Source organism: Rattus norvegicus, chromosome 9 (genome assembly GCF_021556685.1).
Source record: "Rattus norvegicus strain SHRSP/BbbUtx chromosome 9, alternate assembly SHRSP_T2T, whole genome shotgun sequence".
Classification (NCBI taxonomy): Eukaryota; Metazoa; Chordata; class Mammalia; order Rodentia; family Muridae; genus Rattus; species Rattus norvegicus.
Window position 1 is genome coordinate 88891293 of NC_141542.1, and position 18767 is coordinate 88910059.

Here is an 18767-nt window from a genome sequence, read left to right on the forward strand (position 1 = left end):
TATATACATGTATATATGTGTATCTATATATACTTGTATATATGCATTATATATGTGTATATACATAAAAAGTATATATAGATACTTGTGTGTACATACATACATATATACATGTATATATGTATATATATATATTGTGTGTGTGTGTGTGTGTGTGTGTGTATCATAGACTACTGTGCAATTAGTTCCAGGATATATTATTAAAGACAAAGCAGTGTGTAGAAAATGTGCTTAGCTAATTTAGAGGGCAAGGTTTGTTAGGGATTGAACCCAGGGCCTCATGCATACTAGACATCCTCTACCACTGAGCTCCATCCTCAGTCTTCGTGTACAAACTTTACAAGGAAACAGTGGAGGCAAAGCAGAGTGACCCTAGCACCTAAGGAGGTAGAGCAGGAGGATCTGAAGTTTCGAACCAACATCAGCTACATAGCAAGTTCAAAGCCAGCCTGAGCCACATGCAATCTTGTTTCAAAGAACAAAGGGCAAGAGGGCTCACTGGGTAAAGATGCTGGCTTAGGAAGACTGGAGTTGGGTCCTTGAAACCCTCATAAAGGTGGAAGCAGAGAACCAACTCCACAGAGTTGGCCTCTAATCATCAAGGTACCTCAGCACTCATGCACACATGCATGCACACATGCACGCACACACACACACACACACACACACACACACACACACACACACACTGATAATAGTCGTTCTTTTAACTTAAAAGGAAAGGGGAAAAAGACAATGAAAGGTTTCATATAGTTTAAAAACAAAATAGTTTAAAACGTTCAACCATAAATGAAAGACCTGTGGGGAAGGGACAGTATAGGGTGACAGTAAGGGTGGCAATTAGCCTCTTGGAATATTTACAGATTTAATTTGAAACCGTATGAATGTTTTGCACGATAATGAGGCCCATAAATTCACAAAGTCATCCCTCAAACTTTAAAGTGAAAGGGAACAAGTGAATCTAACTGTGTTTCCAGATGGTGGCACAACCAAACAGCCCCAAACTCTTTCAAGTGACTTCAAAACAGGCCCTTCCCCAGTGTGCAGCGCTGCCCGCCCTGGCTCTCACAGGCCGACGTGTTTCTCTTTTGTCTTAGCTGCATCTGGTGAGGCCGAGTAGTAGATTGAAAAGGGCCATAATGGGGGATGTGCTTCACGGAGCTCAGAAAATGCTACACAGTGAATCCTTGTTGACTTCAGTCTCGTTGCCATTTATAAATGTATTTGGAATAATAAATAATTAAACTTTTATTAAATCACTCCTGCATTTAGCACTGCCAACCTCGGTCCAGAAATGATTACAAAATAAAATAGCTTTAATCGTCACGGTATTGGTAGTCGTGGACTTGTTATTCTGTGGTGGTTCTTTTCTTGTGGTATGAGATAAAGAAATGAGTGGCTCTGCCACTCCTATTAAGAACCAGGATTCTAAGGCATGCTGGTGTGGCACCTGCAAACACTGGGGAGGCAGAGGCAGGCGATCTGAGTTTGAAGGTCAGTCTAGTCAACAGAGGAAGTTCCAGAACAGCCATGGCTACCCCGAGAAACCATGTCTCAAAAAACATAACAAGAACCAGGATTCTAAGTGCGGTGATGCCTTTAAACCCATCTTAATCCATCACTCCGGAGGCAAAGGTTAAATGAATCCCTGTATTCTAGGACAGAATTCTGGTCTACAGGCTAGCCTGGGCTGTATCATGATACACCCTGTCTCAAAAGAAAAGAAGAAGTAGGATTTGAAAGAGCAAAATAAAGAAGAAAAAAGGGAAGAAGAGATGAAGTAGAAACCCTGGTGACAAGGTGACACAGTGAGTAAAAGAACTTGCCACACAAGCCTGACGACCTGAGTTCAAACCCAGAACTCATGTGACAACCCTGTCCCCTGAACTCCAGCGACACATCACGATACACAAGCCCACTCATCACGCACAAACCTTTATACACAATACTAAGAACTTTTTAATCTGAATGCTAAATTCCAGTTGGAATTATCAGAACCAACATATGACAGATCACATTTTATTTAACATGATCATGAGGATGGGTGGCATCAGCAAAATGGCAAGCAGCACAACTCACTCAACAACAGAGTACACTATTATGTTTGGTCTATTCAAGCAGTTCTGGACAGGTCTACCAGCCATAAGTGCACACAGAGATCAAGGGACTGTCTCTGAGGTCACTCATCCAAATGGCTTAGACACACAATAGTGATTATGCAAATGAGTGACATTAAGCAAATGGGTAATAATAATGTACCCTCAGTTTTGGTTCTGAAGGTTGTCTTTACTATATAGTATGTCTAAATATTAATGTTCCACCCCCAAAATTTGTTTAAATCCTTGCTTTGTCTTTGATCTCATGAAGCTAAATCATATAATGTATTTTATATAAGTAATCATATGAATCAAATGAAATCATATATTACATATGCATATATTGTTTATTATATTATATTTTCTATGGTCTGTATTCCATATTCCATGTATACATCATATATCATACATTATATATCACATATTATATTACATCATATATCATATATATATATCAAGATACATAAGTGTGTGTGTGTGTGTGTGTGTGTGTGTGTGTGTGTGTGTGATGGTTTGTATATGCTTGGCTCAGGGAGTGGCACTATTAGTGTGGCCTTGTTGGAGTAGGCATGTCACCGTGGGTGTGGGCTTTAAGATCCTTATCCCAAGACTTATTTTGGATGACTCAAAGAGTAGAAAGCTAAGCATAACAGAGGCCAAGAATCCCTGACCCTAAATATCTCTTAACCCTTGTGCCCCTTTCCCACTAGCTTTTGTAGATATGAATGTGACTAAGAAATGATTTCACATATATGTTACATAAAAAATTAATAACCATTTGATTCTGTCCTTTGATATTTTGATATGAGTTATAATATTCTCTGTTCAGTCTTGGTCTAAGACAATGCTGGCACAAATACCAGGTAGGACGCTTCTTGATGATGTAGATTCCCACTGGGCATGAGGAACAGTAGTAGAATGCTTGCTTAGCACGTACCGAGCTCTGATTTCAGTCCCACAACACTCACAAACGACAACAGCAACAGGAGGTCACTTACAATATTCTGTCTTAGGAGGTTGTATCTGTGCACACCTGTGGGTAGTTCTTGTATTGATAGCTTGGGGACACGTTTTTAACAGCCTTGGTTTAAGCCACTTGAACTCCAGGAGCCCCAAAATCAACACCATGGATCTACCTGAAGTTTGGCTTCAGAACGCTTTCCAGAGTCCTTGTGTTTCACTTTGGCTAATTGATACAGTTTGTTACTACCAATTTTGCGTGCTCTCTCTCTCTCTCTCTCTCTCTCTCTCTCTCTCTCTCTCTCTCTCTGTGTGTGTGTGTGTGTGTGTGTGTGTGTGTGTGTGTGTGTGTGTGGTGTGTGTGTGTGTGTGTGTGTGTGTGTGTGTGTGTTCCAGTCTGTGTCTGTATGTCTTTGTGTGTGTATCTGCATCTATGTGTGTATGAGTCTGAGTATTTATTTGTTCAGAACCCAGGAATAGATCCCCTCTTAAAATAGATCCTCCTCCTTTTAATAAAGATCAAAGGTGCTGACTGTCTCTTAAGTCCTCCTCGAGTGTCCCACTGATGACTCAGACTAGTGCAAGTCATCACTGCCCACCGCTTGCCCAAATACTGCACCTGCAACTCTTCTCTCCTTGTTAAATATTTGCTGTCTGTCTGAATCAGGAAAGAGTATTTCGCACCAAAAGCAAGGAAATGGTTTTGGCTGCTGCCTGATTGTGCTACTCTGTGGCTTTCCTTACTTGAGAAGCACTGTCTATCATTCTTTCTAATGGGCTATTCACAGAAGTTACCCTCTGGTCAGTCAGCTCGTTTTATCTGTTCTATGGCTTTATGGAGGCTTTGTTTGCTCACCTGTGGCAGATGTGCTTGGACTCCAGATGTTTTCAAAATGTTCTCCATGTGGACCTATATAATGCTATAAGGCAGCAGTTACTCTCTCAAAGGCTTGAGACTTGAAAAGAAGTTTTGATTGCTTATTGTTGGGCTCTGTTTGTGGTTCCTAATTAAGCATTTCATTTAAAATGCCAATGTCTTCAGGCTTATGAGTCTATTAAATTAATTTTTCCTCAACTAACTTAGTACGGTTTCATGTCTACACTTTGGTGATTTATAAATTCTGTTGAATTTCACACTTGGAATGTTAACTGATTTTTTAATAAATAATTAGAATAAAGAGTTACCTACAGAAACAAGCCAATAAAAGCATGCATACATTTTAAAGTAACTTACAGAAAACAAAATACAACAGGCATCAGAGTATAGGAGATTTAGTCCTTTAGTTTTTTTAAGAAAAATACATGATATACTTAAAGCCATACAAATAATTTATTGACCTCTAAGGTAGCCATCATTAAATTTCATTATGATAAGTTTATAATGAGTTCTATTTTCATAATTTTAATTTACTTATTATTTATTTATTTATTTATGGTAATTTTTGAAGCAAATTCTAGTTGTTACATGTCATCGATATAATCTCATATGTAAATATTTCAGGGTGTATTTATGGAAAACAAAGACTATACTGTTAAGATATAATCACACCAGACCCCCAAAAGTTGAGGGAAATTTTACAATAATATCAGGTATTCAGCTAGTCTTCCTGTTTCCTTAATTGTCTTGGGAATTCCCCTCACTCACATGATCTCTCTTCTCACCTCGTTTTGTTTTAAATAATAATAATAATAATAGTAATAATAATAAATGGGGCTGGGAAGATGGCTAAGTGGGTAAAATGTTTGTCATGCAAGTATGAGGACCCCAGAACCCATACATCTCCAAAGCAAAACAATGCAAAAGAATCAGGATCCCAAACTAGTCAGATAGTGAGATTGGTCTCTTCTAACCAACAGTTAGCTCCCTTCTTCTTAGTCCTACTGAGACAGATCTTTGAGAAGCAGAAAGGAGACCATTATTAAGCAAGGAAGAGACCAACCAATCCCCAACTAGAGAGTTGGGGGGGGTAGGTGGGGGTAGTCAACAGAGTGATCAATCCTGGAATCAATTCTTTAGGACACAGAGAATTGTCTGTTAGAGTCTTGGCCAAATTCTTTCCCTGTAGAAACATGTGGGGATCCTGTAGAAATGTATGGACATCCTATAAAAACATGCAAGGATCCTGACTGAAATCTGAGGCAGCTAGAAGAGGAAACCATGGAGTAGATCCAGCCACCTTCCCTATTCCTTCTTGAGTGACTACATTTCTGGCATTCAGTGGCCATTCAGTATTGGGACCTGAACTCATTCTTGCCTTGCATCCAACAAAATCAGCTGATGGGGGAGTGGGGTCTCATGCTAGGAGTAGCAGTGTCTGTCTTTCTGTCTGTCTTCTGCCATCCCCTGCAATGCACATTCACAGAAGCTAACTAATACACCACCAAGTTGGATTTGACTTTAGTATGATGTTATTTCTCACACTAGAAACCACCCTCCTCACTCATATCTTTTCTTATCCTTTCTCTGAGCCAACAGCACTTATCACCATTGAAACTACTAAAAAGTCAGCGGGGCATGGCAGCCCACGCATTCAGTGCCAGCACTCGGGAAGCCGAGGTAGGTGAATCTCTGAGTCTGGTCCACAGAGTTCATTTCAGGGCTACTCAGAGAAAGCCTGTCTCAGCAAAAGAAAAAACACATACTATAAAATCTACTTAACTGTTTTTCCCTCACTTACAGGCTATTGAGGGAAGGAATGGATCACTATAAGCTGTTGACTGTAAGCTTTATAAAAGAAAGAATATTTGTTTGGGCCACTTACATATGCTAAGTTCCTACACGAATACCTGGCACACAGTAGGCAGGCCATAATGGTTGTTGGTTGAATGTATGTTGTCACTCATTAATAAGAATGTGGTCAAAGTGTGGTTGTTAAGGAGGGAGAACTAAGGAAAGGAAGAAAGACTCTCATCTCTGATGGATGCTACACAGGCCCTGTGCTTTTCATAACCAGCTTTGCCCCATCTTCACAGTGTTTTTAGAAATGGAGACTCGAACCAACAAGTCCCAATCTCATGGCCAATCTCTATCCCAACCTCCCTTGACATTCAACAGAGAAACTAAAATATTCCCTCCAGAACTCTTGGAAATTCCCATAAGAAAAAAAGAGATGTCGACATGTCAAGGATTTCTACCAGGTTTGCTTTTCCCCATCACTCTACACACAGGTCATTCTATGTCTTAGGGAGTTGTTGGAAATTCTAAGCACTGTACATTGAGGACATGGCTGGGGACTTGAACCCTTTGCCCAGGGGTCTATCTCTATCTGTTGTAAAGATTTATGAATCAGCATAGGAGGCCTGGGCTGATAAAGTACAATAGATGTGTGTGTGTGTGTGTGTGTGTGTGTGTGTGTGTGTGTGTGTGTGTGTGTGTGTGTGTGTTGTATAAACACAGCCCACAAGACAGGAGCAGTTTTGCTAGAAAAAGCATTGACTCAAAGCAAAGGATGAACTTTGGCTCCGTTATCTTACCAGGACCTAACCCACCCAAACCACTCAAAACCTGCTTGTTTACCCCAAATCTAAAACAACAGCGCCTATGCTTCATATCTTTCTAACAAAATGGAAGATTGGGCTCTCTTAGAAAGCATCCTGAAAGGCACACCTAGTTTAACAGGCATGGGAGGAAGGCAGGAGATTGTAGTGGAAACTAACTAGAGTCTAACTAATAGTTAGACTCATGCACTTCTTAGTTGTATAAACATGTTAGGATACCATGTGTTGCTTTTTTGATTTAAAGAAAGTTGATCATGAATCCTTTTGTTTTGTTATGTTTTCATTAAGATTTCTGTATTAATAGTAAAACTAGACTTCTCAGCCAAGCCATGGAAATGTTCAGGGAGAGGCCATTCCAGTTCGCTACAGCGGGAAACATGGGAACACACAAATCCCATCCAGCTGTTGGAAGGGATACCACAACATCCTAGAAGCCAGAACTGTGTATCCCAACGGGGCTCCACACCTGGGACCCTCTTATTCTCGCTTCTTTGGGGCAAGTGTCTGTTCCAGTGCACAGTGTCTTCTGCATGTCTGCCCTTGGAGAAATCAAGGCTACTCCCTAGTCATTTCAAATGGTTTGTTGTTTGCACGATTTCCAGACCCCCACTGAATAAGCCGGTTTCAACCCTCAAACCCAGTTCCAGCTGGTTACTGCAGGCAGATTTATGAGAAGTCTTGTCTGGAGACAAGAGGAAAATATTGGGTAATTGGGGCAGGCTCTTCCAAGAGGCTGTCTGTGGTATGTAACTAGACTTCCACTCTGAGGCAAGACACAGACTGGGTCATGTTACCTAGACTTGCTAGAACCACACTGGGCTCCATTCACAAAAACCACACCCCATGGCCCAGGGTAGGGAGTGGCTCAAGGCCACAGGCACCTTTTCCCAAATGTAGCAACCTGGTGTGAAACCTGAAAGAGTCTACTTTTCCCGTGGTCAGTGCTTGTGACTAAAAATGAAGCAAAGCTAGAATTGTATGACTCCCAGAGTTGGAAGATGACAGAGGGTGTATATCCAGAGAGTAATCTCAAATGACACTTGAAAGTCCCAGGGTTCAGAGCCAGCATCTCAGGAGACAAGGGGTAAAACAGTGGGACTCTAGGATACCCATTCTGGCTTCAAGAGTAATTTCCCATTGCCTATTTTGTAATTTGCTTCTTCCTGTGAGTGCCAGACAACCTTATGGTCGGATCGCAATATGGAATCCACATCCAAAGGAACAGCTGTCCATCAAAAACTACATAAGTACATTACTACAAAAGTAATTCAAATCTATACCCAAGCTCTAAAGAAAAAGCCCAAGGGGCAGAGTGCATATTTAATGCACACCAAGTTATCTTTTAAAAATCCATTACTTCTGATTTCTGCCATTCTCAATATTCTTCACACAAACGACAGCTGCTTCCTGAGCACTTGCTATCCCCCCTGCCCTCACAGATAGACCAAAACCTTTCCATGACATCCAGTCTGTACGGTTCATCCACCCCCTCAGCCCCTGTTCTGCCCCAGTTCCCCACTGTATAGCTCAAATTAGTCTGGCTTCTGAGGCTATTGAAAGTCCTTCTTCCCGATATTCCCCACACACACACTCCCAACTCCCACCCCCGCCTTGGTTTGTTTGCTGTATACAGGAAAGTCCACACTCCAATGAACCAAATATGAATCTCCGGCAGACAGGAAAGGCAGAAAACTGTGAATTCTAAAGCACTTGGTCATTCTTCCCTACTGCGTTAAGATCCTATAGAAAAAACATCATTTTCTGAAGGTGGCCCTAACCTAACAGTACCAGATTTCATTGTTCTCCTTGAGACAAAAATCCTCTTGCTTATTCCCATCATCCAGTAGAAATGGCTAAACATCTGAAATTCCCACATTTTGTTCCTGTGGCTTGGCTAAATAAAAATATATTCTTTGAAGCAGATAAATATCTCCATCACTAATTGGTGTTACTGTTAGTGTTCTGTGAATTTATTTATTAGCTAACCAGGGAACCAGTGAATCTTAGGAATATTGGAGTTGAGAGTAAAGGGGAAAAGATTCCCAAGTTTGAGGTGATCAGGAAGAAGACCCAGAGAACATAGCCAACAAAATAAAGGGCTAGTATATGGGGAAGAGGTAGATTCTAAAACACCCAGTGTTAGGACCCTTGCCCTGGCCCCAGCCATCTTGAACTTGAACCACATGACCATCCCAGAAGCCCCAAGCTGTCACTGTCCATCTACTGTGATCCAGGCATATTTTTTGGAGTTGTGTGGCTTCTCCTGAAGTCCTCAGTAAATGCAAACTCAGTTTCCCTCCCTCTTCTCCAGCCAATCCCACCTGGGACTCAAGAGCTGGTTCTAAATAATCCCCACGCCCAGCCTATACTGTCATCTTGCTCTGTCTCCTATCCCAAATTTCACCCGAACCATTATTTCTACTACAACCAGAGCCTGTTTGTGACCAAACCCCAGCTGTCTCTATGACCTAGAAAACTCTTGCTTCTCCAAAGTCCTTCCCCTCAGTCTCTCCCAGTTATCTCTAATTGTTCACCATGAGTTGCACCTGCATCTCCAGCCACTGAAGACTTCCATCACTTAGGAGTTGCAACGGTTGCTGCCTCACATCACATGACGTACTGCCAAGTCATGTCATTGTCAGATTTCTCAACATGCTGTCAAATGGGTGATGCAGAGAGAGAGTAGATGAATGAGTGCTTTAACATCTGGCAGAGGAATTTGTGAGATCTGGCCACCTGGCAGCTCCCCTTAGTGATATATGTTCATAATAACAACAGCAGTCAAAACAGGAAATACATGGAGAGGTTACTGTCCGTTAGTCATCTGTCTTGAAGCCCTGTCTGATCTCAGCAACAGTGGCACTCGTTGTTTGTAAGGCCCCAAGAATTTGCACACTGAGCTGAAGGACCCATGAGCTAAAATATCTAGGGCAAATTCCTCCAGGAAGCTGTGCCCTGGTGAACCGTTTAGGAGGCAATGTGCCCAAGGTTGAATACAGCTCTATCATTTGTCATCCGCGTGACCATGAGTTACAGAAGGTTTTCATCACCCTGCCTCAGGTAAAAGCAATATCCAATACTCATCATTGCTCTCTTGGGCTCAAATCAATAGGCAAACTCACAAGACAGCAACAGACTCCACCTTTGGCATTAGTTTATTTGGAAGTTTATCAGATATTCTCCCACATAGGAGTCCTTGCCATGGTCAACACAGTAAGATTCAAGAGTTAAAATTTATACCAACCAGGAATTCCTGTGGCTTAATAACCCTCGTGCCTTCTACTCTCCACAAAGATCTAGTGCCAGTCCTTGCAACTAATCTGTAAGCACAGGTCCCCCCACAATAAGGGCATTGCCAGTTCCAAGAGTTAAATAAAGCCCAAAACTGTAGCTTCCTAACACAGATTTGTGTGCTCCTGGTATAGAAACAATTTGCAATCAAGTGTCAGCCTCACCATAAGCAATGTTGCCTAGCACCGGGGTTGACAATATCATCATGACTGACTTCCATGGTAACAGTTAAGCAGTTTTCAGAGGTCAAATTGCATGTGTCAGGGGAATTTGATTAGTTTAGCTCTTTTACCTACGAGATAATAATGGAAACTATCTCACACCGTTATCCCAAGGTGATGAATTCATTTATGTCCAGATTTTAAAACACATAGAGTATAGTTGTTTCAGCTACTTCTAAATATTTCATCAAATTGACTTCTGCTTGGGTTGACCAGAATCCCTTTCTACTGGTACTTTACAGACGCTTAGTGACCCCAGAGTAGCTAACAGAGGAACTATCTGAGACAGGCAGTGTGAGTCAAACCAGTTCTTATTCCTTAGTCTCACCTGTCTACAGTGGACACATGAGAGCTTGAAGCTTCCTATTCACCCAAAGCAACAGGGGCCTGGGGCTCATGTGGCTTCTAGCCCAGGGCCAACGACATCCATGTTATAAAGGAAGAAGCAGTGTTACTCCATTAACCTTTTTCTGTGATTCTCAATCTCTTTGCTAAGTAATCTCTTCAGGACCAGATGTACATTTCTGTGGAGTGGAGTGGCAGAACAGAGAAGATGTGAGAAGAGCTCACCAGGGACCAGGGAGCTTGAACCCAGATCAACAAGACCAGAATTCTATCCTCATGGGATTTTTTTTTCTCCCAGAACAAAGACTACAATCCAGCGAGGAGGAGAATACAATGAAACATCCTAGAAGAAGTCCTCCAAATGGCATACTCATTTCCTCCTGCCATCTGACAGATAGGAATGACCCTATCAGCAGATCTTGTTCCTCTCGGTCTCAATGAGGTAACCGTCCGGTGTGGAAACACAATGACTCACTTCGCAGCCTTCCTCCCTCCTGTCTCCTTTTTATGGCCACGGTGTCTGGTTTTTGCAATTGATCAGTCCCCACCTTGTCCCAGATTCCCCGAATCCCTTCCCTCCAACACCCTGGGTCAAAGCTGGTTTCTGACTAAAATAAGCAGAGCGAGAAACCAAGGTGACTTTCTGGTCCTGGCGTTGGGGGAGTTGACTGGGCCTGTTCATCTTGTTAAAGGGAGCGTTTATACCTACACTATTGACTTAAAGAACTAAAAAGACAGTTTTTTTTATTTAAAAATTGGAGGTTAGATGGAGACAAGAAGTGTCTGTGTACAAGCTGAAGATCTCCCACTCTTTCCCCTTCAGAAGGGTTGGCATAGAACAGTCTACAGCCATTCCCTCTACACTTGACTTCCACCATCTTACCTATCTTACTGCAAAATCATTCTCATTTTTTCATAAATGTTTAATTTACCCTTCCTGAATTCAGTATACCCACAAAATAACAGGATGAATAGACTAGTTTTATTTTTTTTCCTTAACAAACTTACAGACTTCTTACACTGTACCAGGCCCAACGCTGAGTATTTTGCAAATGCTACTACCTCACTGAATCTCCACAACTGGCCTAATGAGGAAAGATTCCTGTCATCCCATCACAGATTAGGAAACTGGAGACTAGGTTGGAAATGATCACATAGTAAGTGGTATACTGAGAGCTGGAATCTAAGTAAGACAACGCTACTAGTTGAGTTTAATCTGAGCAAGCTTGTCAGTCATTGTGCCATAAGACCTATCCCCTTGTCTTTTAAGTTAGACTAAGACAAAGCCAAGACTGCTGCATCTTCTTGTATTGATCATTATGTAAGATCACCTCATTCCCCACTGGCTACATTCTAACAGAGTAGAAAGAGCTCCCATCTCATAAGACTTCACTTCAATTTCTCTTCTACTTTTTAACCACTTTGTGGCTTTGGGCATACTTGTTGATTGCCCTGTGGTACCTCAGTTTCCCCACATATTCACTCTAGACAATGATCCCTTCTCCTTCCGCAGGTTATCAGAGAGGCTGGATATCATAGCGCTATGAGTACTTTGGGAATTGTTACTGCCATGAGTGAACGTTGTCCCTCTGATGATGAATACGTTCTATAATTAAGGAAGCAGTGCCCCCACTCCCTCATGACAGACAGCCCTTACCAGTTGGAAAAATCTCTCAAATAAAAGAAATAAGTCCTTATGTTCCTTTGTGCTAGAGGCTGTTGCTGCTGCCAGGAATCCAAAATAAATCACTTCATGAGGTAAGGTCTGTTTATATTATTCCACTACCTGATGACTTCCTGTGTATGACATTCAAATGTGAGCATCTCAGCCAAAGGCCTATAAAGTCACTTCCCCAACACTTTACACTTAGCTGTGCTAAACATCTGCTTGTTTTGGCCACCTGAGTTGGTGAGTCTCACTTTGCACCACAGTGAGGTGCAGGTATCAAGAGAGGACCCAGACAGTTTCTTTCCTCCGTGTCTCCTTGATTTATAGCTCTGTGTGCACTGTTAGAACTAGCAGCGAGGAAACCACAACAGCTGGGCTTCATTACACTCAGTCAATGGCCATAACATTTTTTAAGGTAGCAGGCTGGGCCCAAGGTTGCATTCTCAAATTTTCAGCTGGTTTAAAGCTGTAACCATCTGAAAGACAGATATGAATACCAGTCAGACTCCTGTAAACATCCAGTAACTGTGAATCAAATGTATTTGATGGTGGGGGTGAGAGTGGGGGGAGGGTGACAGGGGTGTGTGTGGACACCTTCTTTATCACTATTCTCCAAACAGTTCAGTATAAAAGATATTTACATAGCACATACATTTTGCTAAAAATTATACATAGAGTAGAGACAATTTAAATTACACAGAAATGGCTCAGCCAATAAGAGTGATTGCTTCCCTAGCAGATGACCTGAGTTTAGTTCCTAGCACCCATATCAGGTGGCTCACAAACACCTGTTAACTCCAGCTCCAGGAATTCCCGCACCTTCTTTCAGCCTCCATAGGTACCAGCACACACATGTACAAACACACACAAATAAATAAACAAACAAATAACTTAATTTTTTATTCTAAAATATAATATCGGCTATGTGTTGGATATAGACAAATACATGACCATTTTGTGAGGGACCCAACATTCATATGTGTAGGTCCATGATGGTCCTCAGTCCTTCACAATAGTAGGGATAGTTTTAAATTCTGATGAGAGATCCTTGGTGTTTTTCTTTTTCAGGAGGAGCCCCTACAACTTGAAATTTTTATTAAGTTCTCATCCTGGGAATAACGTGTTTTCCCGCCTAGACCTATAAACAGGGCAATGGGTTGAACTCATGTCATTTTTGTCCCTCTTTACTACCCATAGAAAATATAAAGAAAGAATACAAACTTTATGAGTTGCTTTGACAGCCGTTGTAGGAACAACAATCAATGGTTATGAAAACTCCTCCCTCATCAATACATTTCGGGATTTGCTCATGTGAACCCAACAATTCTTCAATATCAAACGACTTGAGTCTCTTGGAAAACGCATCTACTGAGAGATAACCAAGAAAGGCAGACTACTGATATCATGAGGGAATAGGCTGGGTAAGTAAAGGCAAGAACCATCTCTGACTGCAGAAAAGCCATCTTCTGATTCTTACACACTGCGCATGGCTTCTCTCTACACCTCCTGACAGGGGATGAAAGCAACTCTCTTTTGAGATACTACAAAGTGGATTGTGGAGACCAGACCTCAAGGAAAGAATTTAAAACATCTTGCAGCTACCCAAAATAGTCCAAGATTCCATACATGGCACTTCGTAGCTTCCACACATAATAACATAAAGGCTTCCATGGCTTGGAAACATCTCAGAAAATGCTAGTACAAAAGTGAACCAAATGCACTCACGGTTATATTCTTCTCAGAAAGACGATCTACACATCAGATGCTGTCTATACAACATGCCTCAGTGTTAGACCCTGCCAGTAGTCTTCCTAAGACATCTCTAGTGCCTATCAAATAAGAACTGACCACATTTGCATACATATAGATATGGAGCTGGTTGGCTTCAAGTAACCACTGTCTAGGTGCTTGGGAATTTCTACTCAAACATTGTTTTCCCCCAGAATATGTCTTGTTTTAAAGGCTACTTGAAAGTGTTGCCCTGCACATCTCCCAGCGCTACCCACTCTCAATGCTCTGTCCAATGCTCCCAAGCTTCTCAGACTAAGCGTATCCTTGTACCTCAACCATTCAGCCTCTAGATTCAAATTCACTGTTATTTGCTAGAGGTAACTGTTTGAGCCCTCTGTGGGACACTTCCACATGCACAACTCCCATTTGATCCACAAAATTATTAACATAGCCAGAATACTCCCATTTTAAAAATCGGGAGAGCCCAGACATGTGAACACAGTGGTGGTTGATCTGGGGTTAGGCCTGGATCTTCCCTGTGGTCTGTTCTCTGTCTATTATATGGGTTCCTTTGACCCCTCTTCCTTCCCTCTGAGCTGCAACCCTTGGAATCCCTAAGCATCTGTTCCCTTCTTTGTCAGCAGCAGCACCACCATCCCTTTCCCAGACATGCCTGGGAACCCAGGCTCTTCAAACTCCCCTTGCATTGTGTATTTCTCCTTTGTGCTGATCTCTGCTCCTTTCCTGTCATAAATTCCTGAAAAAACAAACTATGCTTTTCCTATTATTCTGTTGCAGACTGCTCCTTGCTCCAGTGAATCTGATGAGCAAAAAGGACAGCTTCAGTCCCACTGTTTATTCCTGTTTTTAGGGTGTTCTGCTTACATCTGGTCCTTGGGAAACCTTACCGGTGTCTGTGAGATGGGGGTGGGGCATGAATACCTTTCCAGCTACAGATATTTCAAAGCAACTCCCTAACCCATTGCTTTTAGAGTCTTGTTTGTTTGTTTGTTCCCTTTCAATTTATAAAAATTTCGAGATACCTAGACGAAAACTAAATCCTCTTATTCTTAGCATCGGGAGTAGGACATTATTTTATAGTTAGCTTTGATGACCAAAATGCCTAACATCTTCTACAGTTTAAGGGGGGGGGGGCTTATTTGGAGCCTGATTTCAGGAGATTCAATTGAGGTCAGTTGGTTCCTCATGCTTGTGCAGAACACCTAGACTGTGGAAGTGTACAGTGAAGGTGCTTCTTTGCCTCCTGGCAGACAGAAGACAGAGAGACAGACATAGGACCCTAGAATCATGCCCAGTGACCTCCTTCCAAAGTTTTGGTGACCTCTTCAAAAAGCACCACGAGCTGGAGACCAAGCCTCAGCCCCTGAAGTGGGCATTTCGCATGCAAACAATAACACTCTGCCCCAGGTCCTCAGCAGAGGAACAGGACTGACTACACTCAGCTCCAGTCTTTCCACCTTAGTCATTCTTCTACGTGTTGATCTTTTCTTGAAAGTCTCTCACAGACACTTCCAAACCTGCCCTTCACTGACCCCCTAAGAACCGCCGAGCCCAGCCCAGGTGATGCTCAAGATGATAGCCAACATAGGCTCTCACAGGATCAAATTAAAATCAGATTAAAAAAAATTGAATTCAAACCATGTATATACCAAATAGACTTAATTGTTCTGTTTCTCTCTAGACTAAAGTTCCCAAGACTTCAGGAAAAAGAAGGATTTAGAGCTTTGTAATACAGGTAATAATTCTGTTTTGAAGTTGGTTGTTGTTATTACTATATAAAGGCTTCACTTCCAGTGGATGGAAGAGAAATGGAAATAAGAAATTGTTTTTAGCTCCACTAGGAAACCTGGGTTAGCTGTGTTGGCAGGAATGTGACAGAACACCACTGTGGGACATCGCCCATGTGAACATGAGAAACATGGGGCCTCAGAATATGCTGTTTTGGCATATGGATTATTTTGGGCTAAAAGCATCTGAGAAACATTCTTCACTTCTCTGTATCTACCTAAAAATAGATGATAAGTCTCTCCTTTTACAAAGTAAATTCATATTTCTAAAGGAAATTTCCACTTGTAAAGATGTCATTTCTTCTACCACACAGCCTTGTCTGCAGACACAAGACAACCATGTTTTCCAAACACTCTCTCCCCTCTACATCTTTTATGTGCTAACTTTCAAGTGTAGAAGAAAAACAACTTCCCTTACTATTCATTCGCCACCGTTCTTAGCTTAAACTCCCTAAAATAAAATAAAAGATTAGCAGGAGAAGAATAAAGAGAAACTTAACATGATGGTGGCCCTTACGTGTGGGGAGGAAACACCTCCCAAAGCCCCAGGTCTTGTCTCCTTTATTTAACTAAAATGTCTACAAAACTCAATCACTTAGCCATGTACTTGAATGTTTTCTCCTTAAGAAATGCATGTATAGTAAGTAATGAAAACTTCTGTTTTCTTACCTTTAATGGCTGGGAGCCTTTAACGTCTGGGCCACTCTCCAGCCCAACCTTGATTTCTTACTCATCTCTTTTATCAGTTTGATTTATGAGCTCCAACAATAAGAGTTTAAAAGGCCAGACAAAAAGGACACACACACACACACACACACACACACACACACACACACACACACACCACTGTGTTACATAGAAACACCAAGGGGAGGGAATGTTGTCAGTATTTATAAAAAATTAAAATGCACATCTGACTCCTCCTTTGACCTGGCAATGATTAGTCTTGGAACCGACCCTGTGGATTTATTCATATCCACACACAATGAAATGTACCTGGAGACTTCTTTATTGATACAAATTTCCCTCATTGTTAAACTTCCTGTCTGTCTTTCTGAATGTCTCCTGTGTCTTCAGTTTCCTGAGACATAGTTCAAAATACTCCTTATGCTAAAGAGGCATACTTCAGAGTGATTTATCATATTTCAGGATTATTCGTCCCATTACCATAGTTTTAAAAATTCATCTTTATTCATTCTTAAATTTTGGGAGGTAAATTTGAGTACCCTTCATCCCATTGCACTCAAGTGCTGTAAGAGTTGAGGCACAGGTAAACCGGCTGTGAGCTGAATGTTCCAGCAGTTATTCTGAGATGAAGGTTTTCTCTTGCCTCCCACTGGTTTGCATTTTCCTGTTTGCAGAATTTTAAATGAAGTGTTACCATAAAGAAGGCACAAATTACTTAATCCACACCCAAGAGCCTGCCTCATTAATTTACAACCACACCTCTTAGGTCACATCATGGTCATTAATTATACCTAGGGAATGTCGCAACAGACATTCTCACTGTGCCCTGAAATGTTTTCCTGTCTTTTTCTAAGACCTGGGTCTTAGAATACAAACAATGACCTTCATCAGCCATGTCTACTTTGTTCTCAGGCTTGGGAAGGCCTGAAAAGGCATCCTGAGGTGGGTAACATTAAATCAGAATTACTCAAGCCCACTCTTCCAGACTGTGGATGGCAGCTTAGGAACTGCAGCCCTCCCATCTCTTCCCACTCAGAATCTCTCTGCTCCTCTCCTTCGGGAGTGCCTCTGACCTGGCACCCTCATTGCAGCCAGCCTCCCACCTCAGACAAAGAAGGAAACTCCAGAAAAGGGGATCCCCTGACCACACAAAAGACAGCCAATGGTAGGCAGGCAGCTTTGGTTCTTGTATCTACTGTCCCTGGAAAAGTGATTTTACAGCAGCCACTGTTGTCAAGGGGAGATAAATTTCCTATAATAAGAATAGAAGCAGCAGACTGATATGATACTTGGGTTCATCTGGAACGGCCATCCAGGGATATTCCAGCCTTACGGTTGTATCAGTTCAAGCAGAAGTTGATGTCTCCACCTCCCAGAGGACCGCTTTCATCTCTTAATCACCTTTACAAGCAACAGAGGACATGAATACCATAAAAAACCTAAGGCCATTGCTAGGTACTCTGTGCGTGACTGACCACTAAGGGACTGAGGTGCTTCTCTGGGTCTGTTTTCCTCTCTGACTTTTTATTTTAGCCTTTCTGTCGGTGCTGTGCTGGTGTTGGAATCTTGAGAGGCATTGAGTAATCCCCTCTCCCCTAATTTCAGCATCCATCACAAAAAAAGAGACCGCTTCGCTTGCCCCACTCAATCTTGCTCATCCACTGTGGACTCACCTACCAGAGGAGAGATGCTGCCCAGCATGCAGCACGAATTTCTCTCTTTACAGCCAAAAATGGTGACATTTCTGAGTCCCCTTGCGGTCTGAAACAGAACAAGAAAAAACTTGAATTGATTGTTGCCTGCTTTTTTCTGTATAGACCAGAGACATAAATCATTCCATGTGTCAAATTCTGCCCTTCTCCCCTGATTTAGTCATCACTGTCGTACTAACTTGGGAGATCTAACCTAGACAAAGTATCTCCCATGGGAACTAGGTGGGTTATTTATTTCATTCACCTGAGAATTTAGAGTGTTAAGTTCCATGAATTCAACAACAACCCTTTTTAAATTAATGATTCTGAGCTGACATCTTGAGAGAGCGGGATTGATCGAAATACAATGGAACAAGAGACGATTTTCCGTTTTGACTTAACTTTATTGTGTTGCTAACCGTTCCCATAAGAAAAAAAAATTTCAGGTTCTCAACTGCTCTCGAGTTTCAGTCATACTTTTGTCACTGTGCTTACTCAGAGTCCAAGTCTCCAATATCATTTTTCTCCACTGAATCAACAGCAAGAAGATCCTAAGCCAACCCATCCAAAAACCTTAGGCATTTTGAATTAAAGCTAAAATTATGAAAATTGGTTACAATCACGCATCACGCCTGGCTTTTAAGTTACCTCCAACTGCACAGATGTAATTCAGCAACACATTAAGTCTTAGGAGTTTTGGTAGTTTTAAAGACAAATTTGTGTCTTATTTCTCACTTTTCTCTATGACAAATTGTTCTGTTCTGTAGCAT

At 41.7% G+C, this 18767-nt stretch overlaps 1 long non-coding RNA gene across 3 annotated transcripts in view; it reads right to left on the reverse strand.

The window, feature by feature from the left end:
- Nucleotides 1-11129: 11129 nt before the first annotated feature.
- The window catches only part of LOC148003786 (uncharacterized), a 34307-nt gene continuing 26669 nt past the window's right edge, over nt 11130-18767 (reverse strand). The window contains exons 2-3 of one of the 3 annotated variants that reach the window (XR_015629624.1): nt 17980-18067; nt 11130-12556 (exon numbers count right to left, since the gene is read on the reverse strand). This is a non-coding gene — a long non-coding RNA (uncharacterized LOC148003786). Of the gene's footprint in view, nt 12557-14529; nt 17708-17979; nt 18068-18767 lie in introns of those variants that run through there. The other 2 variants (XR_015629625.1, XR_015629623.1) reach the window with 2 other exon arrangements.